General features: G+C 36.8%; 1 long non-coding RNA gene across 6 annotated transcripts in view; it reads left to right on the forward strand.

The window, feature by feature from the left end:
* LOC131826731 (uncharacterized) overlaps positions 1-27243 on the forward strand; it is a 175335-nt gene that overhangs the window by 95547 nt on the left and 52545 nt on the right. For 4 of the 6 annotated variants that reach the window (XR_009351720.1, XR_009351722.1, XR_009351725.1 and 1 more), the window contains exon 1: positions 8466-11593. This is a non-coding gene — a long non-coding RNA (uncharacterized LOC131826731). Of the gene's footprint in view, positions 1-8465; positions 11594-20772; positions 22343-27243 lie in introns of those variants that run through there. The other 2 variants (XR_009351721.1, XR_009351724.1) reach the window with 2 other exon arrangements.

Genomic DNA, 27243 nt, shown 5'->3' on the forward strand with positions numbered 1-27243 from the left:
AGTCTAACTCCATAGTTAATTTTTCAAAATAACCCAATCTCTTCCAGATTTGATCATGAAATCCCTCTAAATGTATAGAGTTTTCTCCACTCTGCAGCAAAATATCAGTTTGAGTTTTGGTCTTTTTTTTTGGGGGGGGGCAAATAATTGGAAAAGAAAACTTCATTGAAAATATAGAAATAATTATACCATGTAAATTAACCGAGTCTCTCCAATATAAACCTTGGTTCATTAACAGTGAAGTGCATATCATCTGGGTTTATGTGTTAGACACTAAAATATAAAGTGTATGTTTTCTCAAGTAGTTTCTGGACAGGAGTTATTTTCTTCATTGGGTTTAAAACCAAACAGAAATCTTATGGTGGGAAGTAGCAAGTAGCCTTGATTATCTATTATTAGGGAAAGTAGCCTTGATTATCTATTATTAGGGAAACTCACCTAATCCACATCTCCCACTGTTACAGTCATTCCCAAATCATGTGGTACTTGAAAGTGCTCACTTAAACTAGAATTAAGACACATATTTAGGAATCCAGAGGGTCAGTGGCATGATGCTACCTCGGTATTAGATATTATTAAACAGATATTACCTCCATAATGTCACAAAGCATCAATAATAGCACATATAGAATATTCTAAAAATGATTTCCCAGAGAAGCAATCTGTACTGAGTTCTCCAATTGGTTGCTAATCAACAAAGATTTCTTTGTTATCCATCTCTTATCTTTTTGTTCTCTTCCTATTGGTCCCATGATTCTTGTAATTAATAAATTTTCTTTTAGTTAAGACATTTTGATTCTTATAATTAAGACATTTTAAAAGTATTCACAATATATAAATACTTATTCTAGCTTTATTTGGACTACTATAAAATTAGAAACCACAAAAATGTCCATCAGTAGGAGAATGACTGGGTAAGTAAGGACAACAGGATAGTGATATACTAAATAGTTATCTCAATAAGGTAATCTTAGATGTACAAACTTAAGGCATACATGATATATTGCATTCAAGCAAACCTTAGAAGTCAATGTGTGTTATATGCTCTTTTCCCTTTTTAAAAGTTACATATCCATGTGGGTGTGTATGCATAAGCACAGAGAACAAAATACTAGGATTGAAGAGGACAAAGGGACTTTTACCTCAGAGCCTACATAAATTTTAATAGTTTATGAGTGATTTGTACTCTCTATTTAATGTTTATTTTTCTCTATTTTTCAAGTGAAACATCTACTACTAATTCAGGGAGTATACGGAAATAACTTTGCCAACCACTGTAAAACCAAAAATCTATTGGGGAGTTTAAAATCTCAGTCTTGGGACTCCTTTGACAATCCAAATCAAAAGAAATTTCTGTTTCCTTTTCAGCTTCTAGTTCAATATAGGGGGCTCTGTGATTTTATAAAAGCTACTATAAAAATGGTGAATTACCCTGCCATCCTATATCATTAAATGATGTTTTATTAATTCCTGACTGGATCTCTGATTTAAAAAAAAAATTATTTGAAATGGTTTTTCTCTTCAATTTCTGTGGGTTTTTAAACATTATTTTTAAGGACTTTCTAAATTAAAGCAACAGAGGTTATTTAGGGCATCCTAACTTGATGCTAGAGTACTACTGTGAAAAGGTATGGAAGAATTGACTTCAGATTTCTTTCCAATACTAACCTATTAATAATTTTTTTTTACATTTTAACCTATTAATATTTTTTTAACTAACCTATAATAATTTTACATTTACTTTGCTAGCAATGCTGAAAAATGGATGTTGCAATATGTATTGGTCATGGACTTTTGGAGATAATCATATATACTTTCAAGTACAGCTTGCTCCAGTAAAGAAAATGTTTCAGAAAATTAAACTTTCTTGCCTTTATTTTCAAGTCTCTATTGAGTACCCCCTGTGTCCTTAACACCCAAGTTGTATTTTGTAGACTACCTCCTATGCATAGAAGTGGCGCAAAAAAAAAAAAAAAAAAAGAAGTATTCTAACAATAGCGGTGAAAAATATGGTAACTTTAGTTAGCATCAAAATACAACATGGCCTGTGTTCAGTGATCCGTAATAGGAATTTGATGTGATATTTAATAAACAGATAAACAGATAAGAGTGTAATTGTTTTATTAATTGTAATTTAGTTTAGTTTCAAGGATCAAGATCTGGCCACAAGTCACCACTCCTAACATAGTGAGAACAATTTATATTCTGTAAGAGTTATCTGTGCAAGGCAAAATATTCAAGTGCTTCCTCATGCCTACTGAAATAGGTGCCTACTGAAATAGGACCTATTTCAGAGAATTTTATGAAAATATTATTCAGGGCAAGACCAAGCTTTTTGAGAATCACTTTCTTCTCTTCATTTGGAATCAAAATAATTCCTGATGACAAGACTAAATGGAAATGGTATGTACCACAGGGGACTCTCCAATTCAAAATAGTGCTTATTTGCCCAATAAATAGGCTAGTTGAAGAAACCAAAGTAAGTTGTTAGGAGTAAAACTAATTGTCTAAGATATGATCAATCAGGTCTCCAACAAACCATTCCTTGAATATCAACTATCATGCTGTTTGATTCCGTATGGCTCTTCATTGCATATTTCTGGCTCTTCTCTTTCAGGGCATGGAGCAAAACTGGGCTTCTCTATCTTCTTTGAAGTTAGAGTTGGCCAAGTAACTTGCTTTGGCCAATGAAATCTAAGTAGACATTTTTAAGAGCCAGACTGAGGTTTGCCAACATCCCTTTTTCCACTGTCAAGAGAAGTTTTGTCAGGCTGAAGTTTTTGCCATTCTAGGTCCCTGAGTAACCAAAATGAGTAGAACTCTCTTTGGCCCACATTAGGTGGATAATGTGCATGAGAAAGAAACGTCTGTTGTGCTAGAATTTGGGGGTGGTTTTTTATTACCAAAATGTAATCTACTCCATCCTGATACAAATAAAACACCTTCCTTTCAATTCTAACATCCATTTCTCCCATCCTTTTCTTCTATTTCTAATTTCTTTTCATGAACAACATCTGCCTATGTCAAGTCCAAGAAGACAGAATCCTTTGTGAATTTGTGAGCTTAAAACATCACTGGGGGGGCACCTGGGTGGCTCAGTGGGTTAAAGCCTCTGCCTTTGGCCCGGGTCATGATCCCAGGGAGCCTGCTTCCTCCTCTCTCTCTGCCTGCCTCTCTGCCCACTTGTAATCTCTGTCTGTCAAATAAATAAATAAAATCTTAAAAAAAAAAAATCACTGGGGTATAGCCAACTACAATTTTATTTTCTAGGAGAATGGATGATAGATCGCAAAACATATTTGAAAATTGTCCACTAGATGACACATTGCACCCTGAAGAAAACAGACACCACATATTTTCATTTATTCTCTCCTAAAATGCAAACACAGTCTTATTGTCCCATCTCTTTCAATTTACGTTCACAAATACATACCTGGCAAAATCACAAAATAGAGCTTCCGTAATTCTTAAAAAATCTACCTCTGGGCAAAATCCATAACCAAAAAGAATAAAATCTAAATTTTTAAAATGCCATTTCTATCTTTAATATTTGCAAAGCAATTACCAACTTCCCTTGGACTTAAGACCAATGGAGTCTAATGTTGAATAACTGCCCAAGTATTTTGCTCAGCTTAGAGAAGGTGACATTGAAAGAGAACACCCAGCTCAGCCACAGTAACTTTGTGTTGATTAATATTTTAGAGACCAAAAAGAAAGTTTACATGGAACCAGAAAACCTCTATGATATCCTGTACCCCTTAGTCATTTGCCTTTTACCAAAGGACTTCCCAACTGCTGTGGAGTGAAATTCAGTTTCAGACCTTTCAGACCCCTTTCTGTGTTTCATGTGAGAATATTATTATTGTTCACAAGTCAGTTTTTTAAATGTAATTAATTTCAATAAAAATATATACTTTGATCCTAATTACCGCATCTTAACCTAATGAGTCACAAAAGCCTCTATAATGCGCAGTAGATGCTTTTGAAAATAAAAGGAACAATATTTTCTCAAAATAAATTTCCCCCAAATTGTGTTCATGCTTCTTTTGAGTCTTCTCTTCTCTTCCTCGGATGTCATAAGCCCTCATGAATGTTTCAATCTGACAAGGAATGTTTGGGAGAAATTTTTGCAGGAATGACAATGTTTTCTTAATTATAATTAAAATTGTTTCTGTACAACGTGGACTAACCTACCTGTAATTTGTAACTTTAAATTTGTTAATGTGAGAGTAAGTAAGTAATATGTTCTTTTGCAGGCTGATTTATAAGAACCAAGTAGAAGAATGCAATAGGAAAAATCTAAAACAAATGAGTTTATTCATATTATGAATACCAGGCAAAGCTTCTCTCAAGTTTTATGCTTAATATAATTCTTCCTATGCTAAGAGTAAAAATCAATTAAATTGATTTAGTAAAAAAATGAAGAGGATTTAGTAAAAAAATGAAGAGAAGAGGCATAGAGATGTCTTTGAAAACTTGGAAACTCTTAGATTCACATGATATGCTCTTTAGCTACATGAGAAATTAGGATGTAGGCAACTCATTTTAGGAATCTAAGAAGAAATATGGAATTTAAATGACAAAGTCATTATTAACAGTTAATAGATTTAATTACTTAAAACAGTTTATCACAGACATACCCTTCTAACCATGTGATAATAATGTAATTGTGATGACAACTTCAATAAGTCCATATTCTAACATAAGTTTTCATTGAAAATGATAATCAAAAGGAAAATGATGAAGGTGATCATCATTTCTCCAATAGTCTCTAGAGAAATAAAGAATAATTTTACAAACAAAATCTTCTGTCAATTTTAAACACCATCGTGAAAAAACAAAAACTGGTAATATTAAAAACCCTGTAGGATTGGGGTGCCTGGGTGGCTCAGGTGGGTAGGTGCCCACTCTTGGTTTTGGCTCAGGTTATGATCTCAGAGTTGTGAAATCAAGTCCAGCTACATATTCAGCACAGCAACTGTTTCTCTCCCTCTCCTTCTGCCCCTCCCCTCGCTGGTGAATTCTCTCTGTCTCAAAAATAAATAAATAAAATACTTTAAAACCTCACAGGATTGTACTTTTTAGCTTTCAACCTTAGCTTATATACATTCCCAAGAAAACAATACCTAGTTTCCTCCAGTCTGGGGACTGACTCTGTGGCAAAGTCGGTATTTTCCATAGCATTTGAATACTACTGCTAATTTAAGACACAGCTTTCATATGCGAGCATAACCTAATCTGAACCTTTAGACAGAGACTCTAGAAATGATGATCCCTTGCTTTATTTCTCTTAACCCTACAACTTCTATCAGGTTGTATCTCAAAACTGAAACATTTTCACAGGGAAACTATGCCTTGTTTTTTGTTTGTTTGGTTGGTTTTGTTTCATTTTGACTGGAATCCATGCTGGCAAAAGCTTTCCTGATGCTAGTACATTTTTTTTTTTTTAAACCGGCGCAAGATGTACATTAAACACAGAATAAAATGTCCTATCTTCTCCCTCTAAACACTGTCTTAAAATCTCTGCTGACACAGAGTTGAACTGAATTTCAATGGATCTTGGCTAGTTAAAACTAAATAAAAGATAATGAAAACATCATTTGATGATGGGTGTGACAAAGCAATCACCTGATATTTGAAAATAAATATAGTTTGTTTTACTCCTAAGTAAAGGCACATGTCAAGAAATCCATAATGGATATTAAAATAAGTTTCAACCCTTATTGTTGAACATTATCCCAAGTGTTGCCCCATCTCTCCTCTCCTCACTTCACATCTCTTACACCTCCTCTATTGTAATGAATCAGAAAGAACATAAATCTGAGTGAAAAAAATTCTCTCAGTGCTTAAACATTAATTAACATTATTAAGATGTTATTTTATTTTATTATTTTATTTCTAAAACAGAGATATTTGACCTTTAATCTTTTCTAGTCTTTATTCAAGATAATTTAACAGATGATCTGCAGATAATTTTTTAAAAAATATTATTATTTTTTAATTTTATAATTATTTTTATAAACATATATTTTTATCCCCAGGGGTACAGGTCTGTGAATCACCAGGTTTACATACTTCACAGCACTCACCATAGCACATACCCTCCCCAATGTCCATAATCCCACCCCCCTTCTCCCAAACTTCCTCCCCCCAGCAACCCTCAGTTTGTTTTGTGAGATTAAGAGTCACTTATGGTTTGTCTCCCTCCCAATCCCATCTTGTTTCATTTATTCTCTCCTACCCACTTAAGCCCCCATGTTGCATCTCCCCTTCCTCATATCAGGGAGATCATATGATAGTTGTCTTTCTCCAATTGACTTATTTTGCTAAGCATGATACCCTCTAGTTCCATCCACGTCATCACAAATGCAAGATTTCATTTCTTTTGATGGCTGCATAGTATTCCATTGTGTATATATACCACCTCTTCTTTAACCATTCATCTGTTGATGGACATCTAGGTTCTTTCCATAGTTTGACTATTGTAGACATTGCTGCTATAAACATTCAGGTGCACATGCCCCTTCAGATCACTGCGTTTGTATCTTTAGGGTAAATACCCAGTAGTGCAATTGCTGGGTCATAGGGTAGTTCTATTTTTCACATTTTGAGGAACCTCCATGCTGTTTTCCAGAGTGGTTGCACCAGCTTGCATTCCCACCAACAGTGTAGGAGGGTTCCCCTTTCTCCACATCCTCGCCAGCATCTGTCATTTCCTGACTTGTTGATTTTAGCCATTCTGACTGGTGTGAGGTGATACCTCATTGTGGTTTTGATTTGTATTTCCCTGATGCTGAGTGATATGGAGCACTTTTTCATGTGTCTGTTGGCCATCTGGATGTCTTCTTTGCAGAAATGGCTGTTCATGTCCTCTGCCCATTTCTTGATTGGATTATTTGTTCTTTGGGTGTTGAGTTCGCTAAGTTCTTTATAGATTCTGGACACTAGTCCTTTATCTGATATGTCATTTGCAAATATCTTCTCCCATTCTGTCAGTTGTCTTTTGATTTTGTTAACTGTTTCCTTTGCTGTGCAAAAGCTTTTGATCTTGATAAAATCTCAATAGTTCATTTTTGCCCTTGCTTCCCTTGCCTTTGGCGATGTTGCTAGGAAGATGTTGCTGTGGCTGAGGTCGAAGGGGTTGCTGCCTGTGTTCTCCTCAAGGATTTTGATGGATTCCTTTCACACATTGAGGTCCTTCATCCATTTTGAGTCTATTTTTGTGTGTGCTGTAAGGAAATGGTCCAATTTCATTTTTCTGCATGTGGCTGTCCACTTTCCCCAGCACCATTTATTGAAAAGGCTGTCTTTTTTCCATTGGACATTCTTTCCTGCTATGTCGAAGATTAGTTGACTGTAGAGTTGAGGGTCTATTTCTGGGCTCTCTATTCTGTTCCATTGATCTATGTGTCTGTTTTTGTGCCAGTACCATGCTGTCTTGATGATGACAGCTTTGTAATAGAGCTTGAAGTCCGGAATTGTGATGCCACCAACGTTGGCTTTCTTTTTCAATATCCCTTTGGCTATTCGAGGTCTTTTCTGGTTCCATATAAATTTTAGAATTATTTGTTCCATTTCTTTGAAAAAGATGGATGGTATTTTGATAGGAATTGCATTAAATGTGTAGATTGCTTTAGGTAGCATAGACATTTTCACAATATTTATTCTTCCAATCCAGGAGCATGGAACATTTTTCCATTTCTTTGTGTCTTCCTCCATTTCTTTCATGAGTACTTTATAGTTTTCTGAGTATAGATTCTGTGCCTCTTTGGTTAGGTTTATTCCTAGGTATCTTATGGTTTTGGGTGCAATTGTAAATGGGATTGACTCCTTAATTTCTCTTTCTTCTGTCTTACTGTTGGTTTAGAGAAATGCAACTGATTTCTGTGCATTGATTTTATATCCTGACACTTTACTGAATTCCTGTAAAAGTTCTAGCAGTTTTGGAGTGGAGTCTTTTGGGTTTTCCACATATAGTATCATATCATCTGCGAAGAGTGATAATTTGACTTCTTCTTTGCCGATTTGGATGCCTTTAATTTCCTTTTGTTGTCTGATTGCTGAGGCTAGGACCCGGGCTGCTTTCAGGATTTTCTCTTTGTCACTGAGACTTGTAAATTTTACTATTAGGTGATGGGGTGTGGGCCTATTCTTATTGATTTTGAGGGGTGTTCTCTGAACCTCCTGAATTTTGCCATATTGGGGAAATCCCCAATAATTCTCTCCAGTATACCTTCTGCTCCCCTCTCTCTTTCTTCTTCTTCTAGAATCCCAATTATTCTAATGTTGTTTCGTTTTATGGTGTCACTTATCTCTCGAATTCTCCCCTCGTGGTCCAGTAGCTGTTTGTCCCTCCTTTGCTCAGCTTCTTTATTCTCTGTCATTTGGTCTTCTATATCACTAATTCTTTCTTCTGCCTCATTTATCCTAGCAGTGAGAGCCTCCATTTTGATTGCACCTCTTAATAGCTTTTTTGATTTCAACTTGGTTAGATTTTAGTTCTTTTATTTCTCCAGAAAGGGCTTTTATATCTCTCGAGAGGGTTTCTCTAATATCTTCCATGCCTTTTTCGAGCCCGGCTAGAACCTTGAGAATTGTCATTCTGAACTCTAGATCTGACATATTACCAATGTCTGTATTGATTAGGTCCCTAGCCTTCGGTATTGCCTCTGGTTCTTTTTTTTGTGTTGAATTTTTCCGTCTTGTCATTTTGTCCAGATAAGAGTATATGAAGGAGCAAGGAAAATACTAAAAGGGTGGCAACAACACCAGGAAAATATGCTTTAACCAAATTAGAAGAGATCCCAAATCGTGAGGTGGGAGAAAGGGGAAAAAAAGAGGTTAAAAAAGGAAGAAAGAAAAAAAAAGAAAAAAGAAAAAAAAAGAAAAGAAAAGAATTTAAAAAAAAAAGAAAACAAATGAGAAAAATATAAAAAAGAAAAATATATATATTAGATAAACTAGTTAAAAAACGTTAAAAAAGAAAAAAGTAAAAATTAAAAAAAAATTTAACCAGAAGGCCAGAAAAAAAACAAAAAATGAAAAAGAAATTAAATTAACTGCAAGACTAAAAGAAATCACAGGGAAAAAGCCATGAGTTCCGTGCTTGGCTTTCTCCTCCTCTGGAATTCTGCTGCTCTCCTTGGTGTTGAAACTGCACTCCTTGTTAGGTGAACTTGGTCTTGGCTGGATTTCTTGTTGATCTTCTGGGGGAGGGGCCTGTTGTAGTGATTCTCAAGTGTCTTTGCCCCAGGCGGAATTGCACCGCCCTTACCAGGGGCCAGGGTGAGTAATCCGCTCGGGTTTGCTTTCAGGAGCTTTTGTTCCCTGAGCGCTTTCCGTAGAGTTCTGGAGGACGGGAATACAAATGGCGGCCTCCTGGTCTCCGGCCCAGAGGAGCCGAGAGCCCAGGGCCCCACTCCTCAGTGTGCCCTCAGAGAACAGCGCCCAGTTACTCCCGTCTGCCTGACCTCCGGCCGCGCTCCGAGCTCACCGAGCCTGCGACCCATTCAAGGTAACACCGAGCTGTGAGCTCACTGTCGGCTCTGTCTCTGTAGCCGGCTTTCCCGTTCCAATACCCGCAAGCTCTGCGACACTCAGACACCCCCGATCCTTCTGTGACCCTGCGAGACCTGAGGCCACACTGACCCCGCGTGGGCTTCACCCCGGGTAGCCTCTGGAGCGATGTCCCTCAGCGGAACAGACTTTTAAAAGTCCTGGTTTTGTGCTCCGTTGCTCCACTGCTTGCCGGGAGCCGGCCCCTCCCCCCGGGGTCTATCTCCCTGTCGCTTTGGATTCACTTCTCCGCCGGTCCTGCCTTTCAGAAAGTGGTTGTTTTTCTGTTTCCAGAATTGCTGTTCTTCTTCTCTTCGATCTGCCGATGGATTTGCAGGTGTTTGCAATCTTTAGATAAGCTATCTAGCTGATCTCTGGCTAGCTGAAGTAGTCTCAGCCTGCTACTTCTCTGCCATCTTGACTCCTCCCTCTATTGCACTCTGTCCTGGAAGTTTTTAATCTCTCCTTTTATTTTCAATTATAGCCTAGTTGGATATAGTATTCTTGGCTGCATGTTTTTCTTGTTTAGTGCTCTGAATAGATCATGCCAGCTCTTTCTGGCCTACCAGGTCTCTGTGGATAAGTCTGCTGCCAATCTAATATTTTTACCATTGTATGTTACAGACTTCTTTTCCCGGGCTGCTTTCAGGATTTTCTTTGTCACTAAGACTTGTAAATTTTACTATTAGGTGACGGGGTGTGAACCTATTCTTATTGATTTTGAGGGGGGGTTCTCTGCACCTCTTGGATTTTGATGCTTGCTCCCTTTGCCATATTGGGAAGATTCTTTCCAATAATTCTCTCCAATATACCTTCTGCTCCCCTCTCTCTTTCTTCTTCTTCTGGAATCCCAATTATTCTAATGTTGTTTCATCTTATGGTGTCACTTATCTCTCAAATTCTCCCCTCATGGTCCAGTAGCTGTTTGTCCCTCTTTTGCTCAGCTTCTTTATTCTCTGTCATTTGGTCTTCTATATCGCTAATTCTTTCTTCTGTCTCATTTATCCTAGCAGTGAGAGCCTCCATTTTTTATTGCACCTGATTAATAGCTTTTTTGATTTCAACTTGGTTAGATTTTAGTTCTTTTATTTCTCCAGAAAGGGCTTTAATATATTCCATGCCTTTTTCAAGCCCAGCTAGAACCTTGAAAATCGTCATTCTGAGCTCTAGATCTGACATATTACCAATGTCTGTATTGATTAAGTCCCTAAACTTCGGTACTGCCTCTTGTTCTTTTTTTTGTGTTGAATTTTTCTGTCTTGTCATTTTGTCCAGATAAGAGTATATGAAGGAGAAGTAAAATACTAAAAGGGTGGCAACAACCCCAGGAAAATATGCTTTAACCAAATCAGAAGAGTTCCCATATCGTGAGGGGGGAGAAAGGGGATAAAGAGAGGTTCAGAAAGAAAAAAAAAAAGAAACAATTAAAAAATGAAAATGAATAAAGAAAAAATATGAAAAAGAAAAAAATATATATATATTAGATAAACTAGTTAAAAAAACGTTAAAAAAAGAAAAGGGTAAAAGTTAAAAAAAATTAGCAGAAGAAGAGAAAAAAAAATTGAAAAATAAAATAAAATAAATTAACTGCAAGACTAAGAATCCTGGGGAGAAAGCCATGAGTTCCGTGCTTTGCTTTCTCCTCCTCTGGAATTCTGCTGCTCTCCTTAGTATTGAAACTGCACTCCTTGGTAGGTGAACTTGGTTCTGACTGGATTTCTTGTTGATCTTCTGGGGGAGGGGCCTGTTGTAGTGATTCTCAAGTGTCTTTGCCCCAGGCAGAATTGCACTACCCTTACCGGGGGCAGGGCTGAGTAATCTGCTCAGGTTTGCTTTCACAAGCTTTTGTTCCCTGAGAGCTTTCCTTAGAGTTCTGGAGGACTGGAATGAAAATGGCGCCCTCCCGGTCTCCAGCCCAGAGGAGCCAAGAGCTCAGGGCCCCACTCCTCAGTGCGCCCTCAGAGAACAGCGCCCATTTACTCCCGTCTCCCTGGACTCCGGCTGCGCCTGAGCTCACCAAGCCTGGGACCAGTTCAAGGTAACTCTGAGTTGTGAGCTCACTCCCCAGCTTTGTCTCTGTAGCCGGCTTCCCCATTCTAATACCTGCAAGCTCTGCAACACTCAGACACCTCTGATCCTTCTGTGACCCTGCGGGACCTGAGGCTACGCTGACCCCGCGTGGGCTTCGCCCTGGTTTAGCCTCTGGAGTGATGACCCTCAGCAGAACAGACTTTTAAAAGTCCTAATTTTGTGCTCAAAGTCCTGATTTTGTGCTCCGTTGCTCTGCCGCTTGCCGGGAGCCGGCCCCTCCCCCCGGGGTCTATCTTCCCGTTGCTTTGGATTCACTTCTCCACCAGTCCTACCTTTCAGAAAGTGGTTGATTTTCTGTTTCTAGAATTGCTGTTCTTCTTCTCTTCAATCTCCTGTTGGATTTGTAGGTGTTTGCAATCTTTAGATAAGCTATCTAGCTGATCTCCTGCTACCTGAAGTAGTCTCAGCCTGCTACTTCTCCACCATCTTGACTCCTCCTGATGTGCAGATAATTTGCACGTAACACTTCAATAACATTGACAGATGCAAGTAGTCCTTGGTACCAGGCAAGAAGGGAAAAAGCCTCCTTCATCTTTTAAGTTGCTGGATTTACTGTGTGTATTTACAGAAAAACCAGGTAAGTACAAGGTTCCTTGGACATAGTTTATGTGAAAATAGTCCCCTGAGGACATAATCACAACCTTAAACTTTGAAATAATGTTTACAGTCACAAGTAAATCACTCGATCTTTTCTATAAACACTATATTCCTAGTAAGCTACATATTTGCTTATTCTTAAGAACATGAAAAAAATAGTTATGCTCATGGAGACTTGCCTTTCACATAGATTTAAAAATTTTAATATCTTTATTAAGATATAATTTGAATAATAATTTGTATAATTTGCATAATAACAAAATTCACCAATTATAAGTGTTGGAGATTTTTATTAAATTTATATAAATGTGCAACTGCCATCACAATACAATTATAGAACATTTCCACCATCTGAAAGGGTTCTTTCATGCCCATTTGCTGTCAATCCTACTCCTACAACCAACACAAGCCAACTGTTGATCTCTTTTCTTTGTGAATTTAACTTTTCTAGAAATTTCATATAAACGAATTATACACTGTCTTTTCCTTTGTGTCTGGCTTCCTTCACTTAGCGTAATGTTTTTGAAGTTCATCTGTGTTATTGTGTGTAAAAGTAGTCCACTCCTCTTCATTAGAAAATAAAATTCCATTGTATGAATATATCACACTTTGTATATTCATTCACTGGTTGATAAACATCAAGACTGGTTTCAGATTGGAGCTATTAAAAATTATGTTGCTAGGAACATTCACATACATGCCTTTGTGTAGTCCTATGTTCTCAGTTTTCTCAGGTAGGTAACTAGAACAGGAATTGCTGGGTTATATGGTGCGTACATGTATAACTTTTAAGAAATTTCCCAAGTGTTTTCCAAACAGGTTTTATCATTTTGCTTTCCTACCAGAAAGGATGTATAAGGTTCCTAGATTCTGTATATTCTCACCAACTGTTGATATTTTCAGTGTTATGGAGTAGAGCCTCTCCAGTGAATATAAAGTGACATCTTACTGTAGTTTTAATTTACATTTTGCTAGTGACTAAAGATATTAAGCATTTTCTCAGGTGGTTATTATTAGTTTTTCCTATATTTTCTTTGGTGAATATCTAGTAACATATTTTGACCATTTTAAAATTATTTTCTTCTTATTGAATTGTAAGAGTTCTTCTGCATTCTGGGTATAAGTCCCTTACCAGATATATGATTTATAAATATCTTATCCAAGTATATTTCTTCTTTTCTCATTTTCCTAATTATATCTTGTGAAAACTGAGATCTTTCATTCAGATGGAAGTTAATATATCCATTTTTTTTCTTTTATGAAATTTGCTTTGGGTATCATAACTGATATATCTTTGCCAAATCTAAGGTTATCATGTTTTCTCTCTCTCGCTCGCTCTCTCTCTCTCTTTTTTTTTTTTTTTTTAGTTTTATAGTTTTAGCTCTTACATTTAGGTTTATGATATATTTGGAATTAATATTTATATATGGTATGAGGTAAAAATCTAAATGAATTGCTTTTCTTTATTCTTTTTCTTTTTTTCTTTTCTTTTCTTTTTTTTTTTTTTTTCTTGCCTAAGGTTATTCAATTGTCTCAGCACCATTTCTTCAAAAAACAATTCTTTTGCTACTGATTTGTCTCTGAACCCTTGGCAAAAATCAATAACTCTAAAGGCTTTTTTCTGACTTCTTTATTTCCACATTCTTTAAATTAGAATTTTTTCAAAGAGTTTGGAATAGATAGAAGAGACATAGAAACATAGTGAATTGTCCACAGGTGCCAACTTACACATAGTTCTTAAATTACCCTTTACCACAGTTCATACCAATTTTTTTTTCTCTTAGGATGCCATTTATTATTTTTTTTTCTTTCTTGTCTGCATACCTTGCTTAATCCCAATTCTCTATCACTGGAAAACATGACCATATGTGAAGAAGTAGTGAGCTGGAACATCAGTTTTGGAAGAAGGTAAAGGTATGAGCCAGAAAAGTCAAGAACCCATAGACATCAAGAGTCCCAGGTAGTCTGGCATCCTATGTTAGGACCATTGCCTCAGAGCCCTTACCCACAGTAGCAATTTCTCATTGCATGGATCATTTTCACGTGATCTATTTGCATATTTTTAAATGACAAATAATGTCAACAAGAAACCTGTGGCTTTTCTCTCAACAGGAATGCGAAGATTTTAGTTCCCAGTGCATTGCTTTTATCACCCTGTTCTTCATTGCTTTCTTACAGTATTGTTTCAAAGAAGTGCTGTCTTCATGGTGTTTCACCTGTAGTAATCACAAAACATAATCTCTCATAGTATCCCAGGAAGATTTTTTCTCTAAACTGAGCCCTGGAATAAATAGCATTAGTTTTTTCTTGCTAAAATGTCAACGTTGCCTTTAAAATAAGTCATTTTACTGTTTTAATGTATGCATTAATGTGTTTTATAAATATTCTTTGTTACCTGATTAAAACAATCCTTATAATTGCTAATTATAAATTAAATTGAAGCAGAGGGATAAATAATGTATTTGAAATGTACTTCCTCAGGACGCCTGGGTGGCTCAGTGGTTTAAGCCTCTACCTTCAGCTCAGGTCATGATCTCAGGGTCCTGGGATGGAGCCCCATATTGGGCTCTCTGCTCAGCGGGGAGGTTTCTTCCCCCACCTCCTCTGTTTGCCTCTCTGCCTGCTTGTGATCTCTGTCTACCAAATAAATAATTAAATAAAATCTTTTTTTTTTTTAATGTACTTCCTCTTGTATTTAAAAAAAAAAAAAAAGTCTTGATTTGGGCTTGGATAATAATAAAAGTTGAGGTAATTTGAGGAAATTTTCTTCCCAAAGTACTGCTCACACTCTCAGTCTCAGTGACAGTTCTCCTCCCCTACCCTTAACACATTCACTCAAAATTGATTTTTTTAACTCATTTTTTTCCAGAATGGTGTAATCAGCAGGTGATCTCTTCAGGAAGAAAATCAATGTCTTCATTCTGGTTCTTTTCCTTTCTTCCCAGGCTCCTCACAATGATGGATTGTGATCATACTCAGCTTACAAACTCAGTTTAGTTGGAGTTAATAAATGCCCCTTCCTCTTATACCTATTTTCTTTCTTGTTCACATTTTAAAAACGATTTTTTCCCTAAGGATTTAGTAACTATCAGTCTTTATTATTAGCCCTTAATTTTAAGATCTAGTTTAAGTTTTTCATTCTGACGATTTAAAATTTCTACATAAAAATACTTACTTTAGTCTATCTTGTTATTATTTGTATCTTTGTATTTACAATGTCATTTTGAAAGGTTTGAAAATGTGCCTTTGGAACTTACTGACTCCTGCGATTTTGTACTGTTTAGGTAGTCTAAGCTGAGCACTGAAACACCACAGCTTCACTTCCATTAAAGTGATGTGAGGAAATCGGCAGTGTCTGGTCAAATTGTGCATGCTGATAGTTAAGCAGCAGTTACAGAAAGCACAGGAAGGCTGGAGAACACGAATGAACTCAACCAAATCTTGATACTTTTCTAACAGATAAAATACCCACAGCATTTACAGTGTTTCCAGTGGCAAAAAAAAAAAAAAAAAAAGAGAGAGAGAGAGAGAGAGAAAGAGAAGTTAACGAGTTCCTGATGGCCTTTTTAAATTTTTAGCCCACAAACCAGATGCAACGATTGAATTGGGGGGTCATAAATAATTTTCAGAGAAGGAAGATACATGAAGCTTGATTTCAGGATATTCTGAAGTCAATAGTTCAGAGCCAAATAATAAGTGCAAAGGAGACATTGGCCAGAGCTGGGGTGTCTGAGAAGTTGGCTCTCTGAACTCTTACTTGAAAGCATGCTAAACTGGTCATGCCCTGCCCTTGGTACTGGAGCTAGGATGATGCAACTTTTAAACAGCATCTTACAGAGGTCTTATTTTGCCACAATAGCTTCCAGAGCATTCTACAGTACAGCACAAATGTTCCCAGATTCTCTGCTAAGTTTTATTTTCCCCTTCAAAATTTACAACACCAAACATCTGGATTATATTCTAGTCTGAGCAATGGGCAGAGGAGAGCCCAGAACCAAACTGAAAGTAAGGATAAGTGTTTCTGGCTGGCATTGGAGATCAAAGGGAGACTCTGGATTTTAAGTACAACTCTTTAGGGTCCTCTGGAAAAGCAACATGAAGGACATTATCATATTTGTTTCATCCAACACTCTAATTGTGTCTGGCATAGAGTCTGTTCTATAGAAAACATGTAATAAATATTTTTGAGTGAAAGAGTGAGCAGACTGACTAGATTCTTTCTCCACTCAAAATAACCTTCCTCATTTGTGCAGCAATAAAATGCAGTTTACTGAGTGGATAAAAATGGAAAATTTTATGATATGTTGGTGATGTAACAAGATGAGGATGGTGGTCCTTCCGTTATAAGGCTACCAATATGGGTAGAGGTGTGACTTATGCGACCATTCAAATTATATCTCAGTTTTCAAAATGAACTTAGAATTCCTCAAAAACAATCTTACAGGTTAGATGGATGCCTTTGAGGCAGCGACAAATCCTAAATATAGCTGTTTGGGTATACAGGATAATTGGGTCTCTCCTTCCTATTAGGAGCACAGTCTGGCGGGAAGTTAAGGACTGTCCAGGCAAAAAAATTGTTTTGATACAGATGCAGTCTCACAGACATCCTGAGATTTACCCTAGATAGCTGGGAACCAGACAAAAATTCTCAATTTTCTTATGATTACTGTACTTTTTTCTTTGGCAAATCTTAGAGTAATGTCACAATTGAGCAAAAGCAGCCCAGTGAGAATGCTGGTTTATGTTTCCAACACTTCAGTCCTAATACTCACAAAGAACAAAGTCTGTATTCCACAAAGAAAAAGTGACTGTTCTATTAAACTACATTGATATATAATGTAGACTAACGAGAAACAGAAACATTTAACAGGATTTTTATATTCCAAATCTACTTGGGACTGCAGATAATCCTCTCCAAGCTAGCTGTCAAGTTAGCTTTTTAGACATACATTTTTTATAAGGAAGGCCATTAAGAGATAATTGGGATCTTGCCTAGAATCCATAGCTGATAAAACTAGACTTGGACATGATTTCTAGTGATAATGGAAAATATTCAGAAATGCCAAGACTAAAAGGATGACTGCATAATCAATTATTTTATTATCATGTGCAACAGCCCAATAGAAGGAAGTATTAGTAATTATGAACAAAGTTCTGTGTTAGATCCCAAACCTTTTCTTTCTAATACATTAGTTCAAGTATTGCTGTAGTTAGAGTAAATCACTATAATAAAATAGAATATAAATTAATATGTGGCATTTTATTTCAACCCTATAGAGACCATGAGGTTTTTTTCATTGCTGAGTTGACTCAGGGTACCATTTTGATCACTCATGAGTGTGGAGTCTGGAGTACATGAACAACTAAGAGTTCAATGTCACCCATTGGGACTCCAAAGAAAACAACAGATGCAGACTAACTTAAGTACTAAAGCTGTCCTGCCCATGTAAGTTCCCCATAGTTGATGTGGGCTGATTTAGGGAGCTCGCATAAGATTAAGATATCTAGAGAGTAAAAAAGAAATACAACAGAATATATTACTTGAATAGAGAGTAGATATCAAAGAATAGGAATTAGGCAAGACATCATTGGATGCTTACATTCCCTCTAGCCTAAAAGTAGTTACAAGAGAAGGCTTTCTGAGAAGAAAGCTGGCTCAGCTTTGAGGGGATGTGTGATTTTAGCCTGGTCAGGATGGTGGAGTGTCCAGAGAGAATCTATTTATGAAGTTGCCATATACACATATCTGTATACATTTTATAAATGCTGCATGAATAATAATCTATTCTAGAAATCTATGTTATTTTTGGGAAATGACCTCAGAAGCAAGTGAAATAGTAAGTGGCATCATAAAAAAGAAAGAAAAAACCTTTTATTTTATTTTTATTTTTGAGAAAAAAATTTAAAAGCATGCTGTATGTATGTAATACAACCAGTCGACTAAATTATCTCTGAAGTCACTAGAACTTTTGTACAAAATTTTCAGTGGTAGATTGAAAGATCATTCTAAAAGTAGATACATGTAGAATAAATGTAACATAAATATCTAAAAGCCATCCATCTTCTCAGAATGATATCCTTAGGAATGGCTATATGGAATGAGTTTTTAAAGTTATTTTGGAAAAAAAAAAGGGTAGGAAGGTTATCTCACGTATGGACATATTTTCATATATATTTTAAGCTTTTCTGCCACTAATTTGTTTAAACAGTTAATGAGCTCATAGTACTGTTTAAAGAAACATTGATTAAAATCATTTGTACTTTTGCTATACAATTAAATTCATGCAACACTGTGAGTTTTATGTTTGGTCTCAGCTTGCAAAAAGTTTATAATTAAATTTTATATATAGTTGCAATCATTTTCTTAACATATATTTTTCTATTAGTGGAAAGAAGGCAAAATTAATTAAGCTTTGATTTTATACATATTAGACCTTATTATAGCTCTAAGTTTACTATAAGCTGCTTATCTTCAAGTAATTTTTTGAATAGCAAGGTGTGTATATCAATAAATATGTGTGTGTTCTATCAGGCTATGTAAGTGAAGCGAAAGTTACTCACTGACCTATCAGTGGATACGTACTGCATTTATTTCTTTGGGCAGTGGTGATCTAAATGTTAAGCCCTCTTTTTTGACACATTTGTCATGTAACTTGCCTAAGTTATGGGACAATTTGATTGCACCTCATTAATAGCTTTTTTGATTTCAACTTGGTTAGATTTTAGTTCTTTTATTTCTCCAGAAAGGGCTTTTATATCTCTCGAGAGGGTTTCTCTAATATCTTCCATGCCTTTTTTGAGCCTGGCTAGAACCTTGAGAATTGTCATTCTGAACTCTAGATCTGACATATTACCAATGTCTGTATTGATTAGGTCCCTAGCCTTCGGTACTGCCTCTTGTTTTTTTTGTGTTGAATTTTTCCATCTTGTCATTTTGTCCAGATAAGAGTATATGAAGGAGCAAGGAAAATACTAAAAGGGTGGCAACAACCCCAGGAAAATATGCTTTAACCAAATTAGAAGAGATCCCAAATCGCGAGGGGGGAGAAAGGGGATAAAAAGAGGTTCAAAAAGGAAGAAAGAAAAAAAAAAGAAAAAAGAAAAGAAAAGAAAAGAATTTTAAGAAAAAGAAAACAAATAAGAAAAATATAAAAAAGAAAAAATATATATATTAGATAAACTAGTTTAAAAAAACGTTAAAAAAGAAAAAGGTAAAAGTTAAAAAAAATTTTACCAGAAGGTGAGCAAAAAAAAAAAAAAATGAAAAAGAAAAAAATTAAATTAACTGCAAGACTAAAAGAAATCACAGGGAGAAAGCCATGAGTTCCGTGCTTGGCTTTCTCCTCCTCTGGAATTCTGCTGCTCTCCTTGGTATTGAAACCGCACTCCTTGGTAGGTGAACTTGGTCTTGGCTGGATTTCTTGTTGATCTTCTGGGGGAGGGGCCTGTTGTAGTGATTCTCAAGTGTCTTTGCCCCAGGCGGAATTGCACCGCCCTTACCAGGGGCCAGGGTGAGTAATCCGCTTGGGTTTGCTTTCAGGAGCTTTTGTTCCCTGAGCGCTTTCCGTAGAGTTCTGGAGGACGGGAATACAAATGGCGGCCTCCTGGTCTCCGGCCCGGAGGAGCCGAGAGCCCAGGGCCCCACTCCTCAGTGCGCCCTCAGAGAACAGCGCCCAGTTACTCCCGTCTGCCTGACCTCCGGCCGCGCTCCGAGCTCACCGAGCCTGCGACCCATTCAAGGTAACACCGAGCTGTGAGCTCACTGTCGGCTCTGTCTCTGTAGCCAGCTTTCCCGTTCCAATACCCGCAAGCTCTGCGACACTCAGACACCCCCAATTCTTCTGTGACCCTGCGAGACCTGAGGCCACACTGACCCCGCGTGGGCTTCACCCCGGGTAGCCTCTGGAGCGATGTCCCTCAGCGGAACAGACTTTTAAAAGTCATGATTTTGTGCGCTGTTGCTCTGCCGCTTCTCGGGAGCCGGCCCCTCCCCCCGGGGTCTCTCTCCCCCTCGCTTTGGATTCACTTCTCCACCGGTCCTACCTTTCAGAAAGTGGTTGTTTTTCTGTTTCCAGAATTGCTGTTCTTCTTCTCTTTAATCTGCTGATGGATTTTCAGGTGTTTTCAATCTTTAGATAAGCTATCTAGCTGATCTCTGGCTAGCTGAAGTAGTCTCAGCCTGCTTCTTCTCCGCCATCTTGACTCCTCCTCCAGTTATGGGACAATTTCAGACCACACAACAAAAAGTAGGAATCATAAGGTCAATGAGTGATCAAACTTTGAACTAGAATCTGTTATTGACTGATCCAAACAAACCAATGGAATGGGGCTCTGTGAGTGTTTGACGATAAGAAGGAGAGTATCTGTATTTTGTGCTAGAGAAAACAAGCTTTGGATACTTCATTTTCTCCAAATAAAACAAAAATGGCCTGGATAACATAGTTTCATAGACATTTACAAAGTTCTTATAAAATGTCTCAACCTGGATTTTGAACTAGAAAAGTTTTGACATTTTTTTTTCTTTTTAAGTTACAGAACAGTTGAAATTTGGTACTTCCAAGTCCTTAAGAATCACATCAAAGAAGATTTATGAGTAAAATCACTCAGTAGGTCATCTTATCCTTTGATAATTTGTATTTATTTTAGACCTGAAAACACGATTGTCTATTAAATGCATAATGGAGACTGCCGTGGTCCTCCAAGCAAAACTGCAGCACGAATTATTCCAGTTATTCTTGATGCCCAGAGAACTATTACTCAGAACATGATCCAAAAAGAGAAAAGGAGAAGAGTTGAATATCTTTGTGAAAAAAACACAAAAAATAAAAAACAAAATGACAACAACAACCACAACAAAAAACTAAGAGGCATAGTTATACACACAATAATATTAGGAGAAATTGCTATCAAGAACTCCAGATGGAGGGTATGTTTCTATTAAAAGAACAACACCTGCTCCTCTGAAGCCAGGTTTCATTAGCAGCTGGCATGAGCTAACTTTATGTAGACATTGACATAAGAGAAACCCCCATCCAAGAGCTCATCTCCACTCGGATATTGAGAGGTAAGATCAAACGAGCCAACTGCTGAATGCACTGTCTCCACAGGAATCAAGCTTACCTCATGCAAGCTTACTTGTCAAAAAATGAAAAACTCACCAAGTTATGTCATTAGGGATTTAATTTACACTCTACAACATTCACCACCACAAGCTCTTTTTCTAGTTTCATTTATGTTTTTCCACTCCGCAAAACCCAAGCCAGATACCTTTGCACACACCATGCTTTCAAAGAAAAACAAATAGTGTAAGTAAAATGGACAGACATTTCTGCCACTAACTGTTAAGATTTATAGTATTTGTAGACAGATTACAAATTGAAATCTTTCGATGGTACCGTTCTTCGTATTCTAGAAAACATCTTTTAGCACGCATTAGGATACTGGAAAACTACACATAGATTTCGATTTGTACTCCTAGTCCATGAGAAAAAGTTCGTTTTTTTTTTTCTTTGTAACGTTTCACACACTTTCAGAAAGAAAGGCAAACCATTCAATATTGCCAAATCCATTCTAATGCTCAAAATCGTATTGCACGACAGTCTAGTCTAGTCTAGAGACTAAATCAGAGGGGCTATGTGTGATGCTGCTCTGAAATCCTCCAGAATGAGCCAAGCAAATGGCTCTGAAACTGCAGCAAAGAAAGCAAGGAAGACGTTTCTGCCTTGTGTAGAGATTGCATTGCTCTCTAACTGGGAGGCTTTCTAATGGAAACACATTAACCTTAGTGACAGTTAACTACTAAAGTAAGCAGTTTGATTTTCTAAGTTGTTAATTCCCACCAGTCTAGCAAGCCTACATGATGCTTTCCTTCACTGAGGATACTATTAAAGCTTAGAGTTCTTATTAAATTATCACAGAGGATATTATTAAAGCATAGAATTTTTATAAAATTATAAAACTGTTACTTTGAGAAAAAATGATAACTTTTCCTACATTTACAGATATGCCAAAAAAAAATTTTTTTTTTTACTATTGTTGAAGCTGTCATTTTACTGGTGACTAATTTGGAACAAGTTTTATAAACAAAATATTACTCTGATGCTTTCTTTTTCTTGATAAGTTTTATGCTAGAAGTAAAGTGTCTCTGTCTTGATTTGTAAAGGAAATAGGTAAGAGAAATGGCTGTAACTCTGGGTATTTTTCTATTAGAGTTGTAAAAAAAAGTTCTTTAGTAAGTGAATAGATACAGGAATGAAACCATAAGAAACAGACACTCTCTTTTATTGACTGATCGATTTTTAATTTTTAAAAAATTTTTGACCAAATGCAAGTATTTTATGGGATTTGAAGTCTGGGATTTGAAGTTTGGATTTTGGATTTGAAGTCTGGGGAATGGTCTTTAGTATCTTTAGTATCTTGTTACCAAAAGGGAAATGGTTGTTGATAAGTCATCTCATTTTATTCCCATTAAAGCAGTATCTTTAATGTAGAAATGAAATGTGTTTACATTCTCTGTCTTTGTGGCACTTACAAATGATGGCAGCATTACACAGGTGTCTCCTTTCAGAAGATAAAATATCAGAAGCACTTTTATGTAGCAGATCATTTTGGAATCAAGCAACTGTATGTCACCTTCAGATTTCAATAGAAATAAATATCTGACTTTGAAATTTTTTTTTCCTTGAGATAGAAGTAAATATAAAAGTACTTTACCTGTTGCCAATCAGCTGGAAGTTTCTTACCATGGGTTTACTTCAAAAATCTTTTCATGAGCTAAAAGATTAGCTAAAAGGTTCTCTGGATATTCTCCAGTTATTTGAAATATCATAACCAGTTTTTAACGCAACTTTGAAAGATTCCTTTTATGACAAGTTCTAAATGCAAGCACCTACTTTTCCAGCTTGTTTTTTGGGGGTATTGAAAATATAACTGTCATTAGATATCTTTAAAAATTCCTGTGATTATAACGATAGGGCACTTTGTAGTCTAGCAGACATTGACACTGCTTTCTACTCTTCTTCCTTTCAATTCTTTTAAGCTTCTTTTCAAGGCTGGAGGGAATCAGATGAAGTCAGATTTTATTTTCTTATAAGCCTATTTGTTCATTACTTTCCTTTTTCATTCGCTTTATTAAGAAGTTTCATTATTAGATTTCTGACCTTTAATAAACATCTGTTGAGCTGTAACTAAGCTCCAGGTAGTGTGGTCATCGTCCCAAACACAGCATATATTAATTCAGATGAATGTTTTCTGAGCATAACATATATCTGGGCTACTAACATTACTAAGATTTCCAGTTCTGTCTTCTGAATTCCTTATAGAACATGTCAGCAGCAGCTATCCCCTTTCATCATTCTACTTACCATATGTTTTCTTTGCGGTGGGGGGAGAAACGTTGATTAAGTCTCAACATTGATCCATTGGACACGCCAACCTGTGACTGTTAGTTGGCTGAGTTAGCAGACCTTTCTTAATTTCTACACTTTAATCATTTTGATATGATAACGATCTGAAGGGTCAAACTGAACCCTAGTTACAGTAATGGCCCTTAACCTGGGTCCTTGGCATTTGTAGTTGGGAGCACAGGGTGGGGGTGGGGGTACAGAGACTGGAAGTCCATGGATAAGATTAGGAGGTTTCATGAATTTGAATATAGGCAACAAACCTCTGACTATTAGCAATGGTTTGTTGTTGTTGCTGCTGTTATTATTTTTATCATTTCCATTGTTGTTATTAATATAATGTTACAGATTTTTTGAAATACTTGGGAATTATTTGACCTCACACGACCTCTTGTGATTTAATATGTTAATAAAAAGCCCATAGATTACCAAATCTCAAAGGTGCTTGGTGATGTTTTGATAATTGCATTTCAGTGAAACTTGTTTCATTTTGTAGTCCTAGGTATTTTATTTTGGGAATTTAGCAACTTATTCTGAGAAAACACTTGTAGGTTTCACAGGCCAGCCAAAGAGATCCATAGCATAAACGTGAAAAGCCACCTCAGTTAGAGGATCATTTAACTGAAAAATATGGGAGTTTGATTCCTGAGGATTTCTCATTGCTGTTAAGAAGAATAGTGTCGGGGTGCCTGGGTGGCTCAGTGGGTTAAAGCCTCTGCCTTCGGCTCAGATCATGATCCCAGGGTCCTGGGATCAAGCCCCACATTGGGCTCTCTGCTCAGTGGGAAGCCTGTTTCTTCCTCTCTCTCTCTGACTGCCTCTCTGCCTACTTGTGATCTCTGTCTGTCAAATGAATAAATAAACTCTTTAAAAAAATTTAAAAAAAAAGAAAAGAAGAATAGTGTCAACAAATGTATATCAGGGTCCTACCAACCAAACATTTCCTTCATGCACAGCACACTGAAATCACAAAATTATACTCACAACAATCCAACCTTAAACTAAACATCAGTGACCAAAAGCCTGAAGACCAAAGAAATTAGGGGAGAGTACGCCCCCTTTATCTGTGGGGGTACATCTGAAGACCCCTAGTGGATATCCAAAACAGGCATTACTAAACCATATCTATATATACTATGTTTTTTTCTATACATACATACCTATGATCAAGTTTAACTTATACATAAAGCATGGCAAGAGAGTAACAACAGTACAATAATAACAAAAATAGAACAATTATGAAAATATGCCATAATAAAAATTAAACAAATGTGGTCTCTCTCTTTCAAAATATCTTATTGTACTCTACTCTCCTTTCTTGTGATGATGTGAGATGATGAAATGCCTGCCCGATGGCATGAAGAGAAGAGAATGACCTAGGCATTGAGACCTGGTGTGAGGCTACTACTGACCTGACAAAGCGTTAGAAAGAGAATCATCTCCTTCCAGACAGTGGTTGACTCCAAGTAACTGAAACCGCAGATAAGGGGGACTACGGTGTCAAAAAGTTGTCAATGGACAATGGGTTCTTTCCTGAAGAAAGAAAGAAGTGAAGAAGTGGGAAGGCTAAAGGATTTGGAAGAAAGGAGGACTTTTTAGCTAAAGATCTAAATATCCTCATAGAAGATTAGTTACAGGACAGGTAAACAAAAGAGCTCTACATAAGGTTTTGCTGTGAAGCAGTTACATGTTGAGGTGTGACTGGGAATGTTTGGCAAACGTGGTGCAGTGAAGGGACAAAGACTGAGTGTTGGGGTGGGTCATCTGTGTGGAGGTTGAGTCACATCGGATGACCAAAGTGTGTGGAGACAAAGACATGGGCAAAAACCCTCGGACAGGGGAAACGGGGAGAGGGAGTAGAGTCCAATGGCATGAGCTTCAAAAAGATGGCTTTTAAAAGACAATATGTGAAAATTATATTTTCAAGGAAATATTCTGAGACGAAATTTCCCTAGACTTACAGAAGGTTCAAAGAGGCAGGAGAAGCACAGTGGGTGCTTTTTAAAGGCCCTGGAAAGGCCAGTTGAGGGAATCATTTCTTTAATAAGAATGGCCACCTGGGCTCAGGAAAGGAGAAAAAGAGAAAAACAGTATGAGCTCCACCTCCCAGAGAAGCCTCACATAAGAGGCTACAAGTAATAACTAGAGTTCCTGAAGAAAAAACACTTCTCACATTTTCAAAATCTGGATTTTTTTTCTGAGATATCATAAGGAATAACATTGTGACAAGAATATTGAAGAGAATATCAACATAAAAATCCTGAAACTTTCAAATGTCATGTGTGTTAGGAGTCAAAATTATTTACAAATGTCATGAACACTTCTGACAAATCCACCTACTACCCATTAAGTATTTTCTTTCACAGAGATCAGCTTCACACCATGTCTATTTATGCAAAGTATTCTACATTTTACTCTCTTTAGTCGGAGGAACGATCAGTTTTGACAGCACTTTTTTTTTTTTTTTCACTTTTTCTGGCTCTTTTTTTTATTTATTTTCTCACCATAGCACATACCCTCCCCCATGTCCATCATTCGGCCACTCCATCTCTTCCAACCCCCTTGACAGCACGTTTTATAACTAACCAGGGAACTTGGGACTTGGAGGTAAATATGTTATATAGGTCAGGGGAGGCCTGTTTTGTCTAAAGGAAAGAGGGTGAAAAGAATACCTCTTAGTGGCCCCCAAACTTCTACTAGTGTTTGATCATTGTATTCCTAGCCTAGAAAGAAGAGCTAAATGATCTCAACTTTCAGCTTTCAGAACACTAACAGGCTTAATTAACACTCACTGGGCAACTAAGAAGACAATTTTATGTATGTTTATGGTTTAAGATGCTTATATTTCCTACACACTATTACAATTACATAAAACCATTACTAGCAAGAACCATATCTTATAATTCTTTTGTCACCTGTGTCAGCATCTCAGTGCTAAAAACATACCCAGAACTCATTAAACCACTGACCAATTAAAACTTACAAAGTTCCAGGTTAGAAAAGCATTGATCATGCTTGCTTTGTATGGCTAGGACTCACAGCACCTCTTGGCTTACATTGGATCTCCTGTTCTCTAGTAAGGACTGCCTATCAAAGCTATTCAAATGCACATAGGAACCCCATTATTCCCAGCAAGGTTTTCCATTGCCTAGTTAATTCAATCCTACTCTTTCAAGATCGCCCTGAGTAGCACTATTGAATCCCAGTGACTTAAGAAGCTGGCTCTCTCAGCAAGTAGTTTTATGAACTGAGTGTGAACTAGAAGCAGTGATAAAATATTACCTGCCCCTTGCTCTGTTTGTACAAAAGCTCTTATTTTGAAATGGACTATTTCTGTCTAAATACCATTCACATTGAACCAGGTTTTAAATGGGGTAGATTTTCTAAGAAGCCAGACATGTTAGATGGAAGAAGGGCAGTGAAATGAAACAGAAACTGATGCTAAAATATGCACAAAGGCTCTTAACCCCTGCCCCAAACAAACTTTAAGGGTTGATTCTGTTCAAAATATTCAATTTTTGTGGTTCAGATGAATTGAATTATTGAAAGGCAAACTGATGTTTCCTCACATAATAAAGATGCAAACAAGACTTCTGTT

This window comes from Mustela lutreola, chromosome 3 (genome assembly GCF_030435805.1).
Source record: "Mustela lutreola isolate mMusLut2 chromosome 3, mMusLut2.pri, whole genome shotgun sequence".
Lineage (NCBI taxonomy): Eukaryota > Metazoa > Chordata > Mammalia > Carnivora > Mustelidae > Mustela > Mustela lutreola.